The sequence below is a fragment of the Anopheles aquasalis genome, chromosome X (genome assembly GCF_943734665.1).
Source record: "Anopheles aquasalis chromosome X, idAnoAquaMG_Q_19, whole genome shotgun sequence".
Lineage (NCBI taxonomy): Eukaryota > Metazoa > Arthropoda > Insecta > Diptera > Culicidae > Anopheles > Anopheles aquasalis.
In genome coordinates, this window is record NC_064876.1 from 4,609,593 (window position 1) to 4,614,375 (window position 4,783).

Here is a 4,783-nt window from a genome sequence, read left to right on the forward strand (position 1 = left end):
CTGTTCTTGTGGCACAACGATGGTTCGCTCGCTTCCGTTCTGGATTTTTTCATGTGAAAGATGCACCTCGCTCTGTTCGACCAGATCGTTTATCGTTGCTAAAGTCGATGAACTTATTGAAATGATAGACCAGAATCGTCAAATAAGCAGCCGTAACATCGCTAAGGAACTAAACATTCACTATAAAACCGGGATGAACCATTTAAAAAAGGGTGGCTACAACAAAAAAAAAAGCTCGATGTTTGGATACCGCATGAATAGTCTGTGAAAAAAATTATTGGACCGAATTAACATCTGCGATTCCTTTGCAGAAACGAAATGAAATCGAATCGTTTCTGAAGCGAATGGTAACAGGAGATGGAAAGTGGATCAAATACGACAATAACGTGCGAAAAAGATCATGGTGCAAGAATGCAGAAGCTACACAAACAGTCCCAATGCCAGGTTGCAACGTCGCGGAAAGTTATGCTGTGCGTTTGGTGGGATTGTAGAGGAATCATTCATTATGAGCTACTCCAGCTTGGTCAGCCCATTGATTCTACACTTTACTGTGACCAATTGATGAGATTGAAGCAAGCAATCGAGGAAAAACGGCCAGAATTGGTCAACAGAAATGGGTATCGTCTTTCACCATGACAACGCTAGACAGCACACATCTTTGATGACTCAGAAAAAAACTGGGATAGCTTGGCTGGGAAGTTTTGCTGCATCCTCCATGTAGCCCAGACCTTGTACCATCGGATTACCACTTGTTTCGTTTAATGCAAAACTCCCTCAAGGGAGGACTTCGGTATTTTCCGGTCAAAAAAAGGTCCGTTTTTAACGATTTTTTGTGACGTTACCATTCAACTGTATTTTTTCAATTAAATGACATAATAATCTACAACTTTTGAAGAATATTTGGTATTGTTTTGAGCAACATTCATGAACAAACTATTCCATGGCATCAAATTTTAGTAGGCATGTCGTCGCAAAGATACTTTTTCCCGGTGCCCATCGTAGCGACATGACGGGTCGTTTGAAATCGACAAATCGATATTCGTTTGAAAGATTATAAGTTTATCTAGGTAGCCCCGGAGTGTTTTTGGAAATTTTCCTATTTTTAGATTTTTGGCAGATTTTTGAAGTTGAAAAAGTGATGCTTTTGCGATTTTGCCAAAAAAACGAACTTTACACAATTGTTTTAAAAAAAGTATCAACAATTTCAATGATATCTCGACGAGACTATCTGGCAAAAAGTGTACAAATTATGTGTTAAAAATTTCAAATCAATTGGTCCAGTAGTTTCTACGGTACGATGAGCACCGACTATGAAAACCGTTTTGGTTTCGGAAAACTTTCTTCAAAGTAGCGAAATGCATGGAGCTTTGTATGAAACGCGGATTTTCCAAAATCTGTATCTTTGCCAGTTTTTCCTCGATTGATCCAAAACTTTTACACAATACTCTTGAAAGGATCAGCTTTCCGGGAAAAATGTTAAAAACATTTGTCACAAATAGAAAATAAAATACCGAAATCCCCCCTTAATGGAGTACGGTTGGCTTCAAGAGAAGCATGTGAAAACTTCGTGTCACAGTTTATTAACGATAAACCACGGAGTTTTGTACACTAGAGGAATTATGTGTTTAGCCGCCAAAAAATGGCAAAAGGTGGTTAACCAAACTGAATCATATTTGGTTGAATAAAGTTGCTTAAAACTAATAATATATCCCTTTGAAGTTTTACTAAAAATACGAAAAGACTTATTCGACTACCTAATATAAAAAGATGTTCAGAAATCAACTTATCTCGTCGATTTATGTTTTTTGTGGCCAGAAACACATGTTATTGAATGTAATTGCATAATGGAAGTGCAGTTGACGTTTCTTTTATGCGATTATGCCTGCCACACGAAGCGTAAACTTTCTGGGCATAACATTCTGAGTTTTTCGCCGTTTCGTCTAGCCCAAGTTTCACTCTCGAAGGCCTTTTCAGCGAGCGCTTTCAGATGATCGCAGGATATGTTGCAGAAACGGATACCCTTCTCTCTCTTTCTCTCTCTCTCTCTCTCTCTCTCTCTCTCTCTCTCTCTCTCTCGCTCTTTCTTTGTCTCACTCACAGTGGATTCTTATCCTTGATGATGGTGATGAATGAAAACGGCTCCGTTATTGATGGCCGCCACCACCACACACGCGCGCCGCTGGCGGCTCCGTTTGAGGGTCCTTGTCGCCGTCGTCGGCATCGCAAAAAAAAACAACATAACACCACTGAGAAGAAGTAGGAAACCGGAGAAGAAGCAAGGGAAGACAAACAACGAGGCATCAAATTTCTCACTTCGGACAGCCGCGTTATTGACAACCGCACGAAACACGCACACGCGCGCCCGCGCTAGGCTGGGCTCCCTCTCCCCCCCCCCCTCCCCCCTTCACACCACTCCTCCCGAGCAGACCGAAACCGAGGGGATCCGTGACCGGTCGATCAATCATTGCAATTAGGCCGGCCGGGCGAGCCGCGGCGTGCCGATGACGAACCATTGATGACGGCGAGATGCTACGCGCCACGATCACGATCCAGTCATCCGCACGAATCATCGGCGGGACCACCCCGTTCGATGGACGGCCGCCAAAAAAAGAAAAGAAAAGAAAAAAAACGGCGCGTTGCTTACGACGCTCGCTCGTGAATCGGTTGGTCGCTAGGTGTTTGTGTGCCCGTTGGGATGTTTATCGTTTCCGTAGCGCCGGCTGCGCCCGGCGTAGTAGATCATTATCAGTGCTGCCGCCCCGCGTGACGAGGCGCGACGCGATCCAAGGCAATTTATACACTGAGACAAGTTTCTATAGCCGCACTAAGAGTTTTTGATTCCTTCAGATGGTTTTTCTGCAATCTGTTTAAGCAAAGAGCATCAGATCTTTGACAATAGTCTTTGAGACAAATTTTGGAACACAGTGACAAATATTATTGAGTTTGTTAAGGCTGTTTTGTAGTGCGTTGTGGTGTGGAACAACAAGATCAAATAAATCGAACAAAAGCATCTTCAAAAAGACGCAACTGTACAATGAATGCTGCGAGAAACAATTATTACGATTCGGAACAGACAAAATATTGTGAAACTTTGGTCATTTTCAACTAAATCGCAACAGCAAACCATTTTCCTTCTTGGTCGCCCAGATTGCGACCCAGGGATGGTCTCGTATTCAAATGATTCATTCAAATTTACCTTCAATGCACCTACAGAACCGTCTGAAATTGGCAAAACTCAACATGGCATGTCAGGAGGTTCAGCACGATCGTGCATTGTTAAGTTCTTTTGATGGCATCATAACTTGTGTTTCTCTTCAATCTTTCTTCTGTAGGTGATCTTTTATGATATAAAATGTTTAAAAACGATAGTCCTGATGATTTCACAGGCAACTGATGCGATTTACACCGAGAACAGAGTAATTTCTCCTCTCGAGATGTTCGACGAGAATCTCCAATGGTTTGACTGGTGTTTTGTTAAGTGAGCAGCTCAATTTGACACCTACGCTTTCTAAGATGGTCTCAAATAATAGATACACGATCCATGATCCTGTCTGATAGGTTTTGGCGCTGAATGACTTCTCAAAAATGTTTTTCATTAACAAAAAAACCTCAGAGTTCTAACCAAACCATGGTTGAATACCTGCAAAATCATTTTTTTAAGAATAATCAGCACGTTGTCCAGCCCTAAATCCATTAGAAATCTTTAAAAGAATCTTAAACAGATGTATGAAGGCAGCTAAAAACAATACAGTAGCATAAATGAGCATAATGTAGCAGTTTTAGAAGCGTTGGTAGATATAGTTGGTAGATTAGGTTGTGTGTAGATATTGTAGAGTCGTGTAGACCTAGGGTTAGGTAGTATTAGTAATAGATAATAATTGTATATTCGTAATTTTGAAATAAAAGTATAGTCTGTAATGTAAGCCATTGGGAATCAGACGCATAATTATATGTTCCCAAAATTTATAAAAAATCTTACCAAAATTATAAACTACAAGGATTTTCCAAGTCATTGGGGAGTTTGGAGAAGCAAACTAAACATTTTGCCTTAAAAAGTTGTTAGATTTTATTTTTAAATCGCCACATATTGACTTATTTTGCAAGTGCGGCTACAGAAAGTTGTCGGTGCATATTTCCCACATGATCGAAAAACTAGCCGAAAATCAAACTAATTCCGATCAACCGGACGATTTTATTCATATTTTTTTCTACTTAAAAACGTCCCAAAACCAGAAGCTGAGTTAATAAAACAGTCTGGAAGATACCGGCAAATTTGTGGGTGCGGCTAAAGAAACGTGTCTCAGTGTAGGAAAGGCAGTGGCGCGCACCCCGAGATCCCCCCCCCCCCACCCCGCCCCCCCGCCCCCCGCGATGAAAATGACACCCAAATGAGGAGTGTATGTGAGCGCAAGATACGCAAGAAACAGGGGGTATACGGGGGTGCAGAAACCAGAAATAAATAAAATCAAAGTCAAGGCGACGCACATTCATCACCTTAACGGGCGTTTAAATCTTTCTCGACCCACCGCACCGGCACCAGCACCAGCACCTCACTCCGTGCCTCCCTGCCCCTGCCCCTGCCCCTACCTCTATCGAGCCGCCAGGGGTTAGATCAGAAGGTGCGCGCTGTGCCTATATCGCTTGCCACCCAACGGAAACCCGATGCGGCGTGACGTGTATCGGGTGTCCCCCGGGGAGAGGGGAGGGGGGGGGGGGAGTGGTGCGCTATGCTATGGATCCCGATCCGGTGGATGTGGGGTGTGACTCGGATCACACCGTCCAG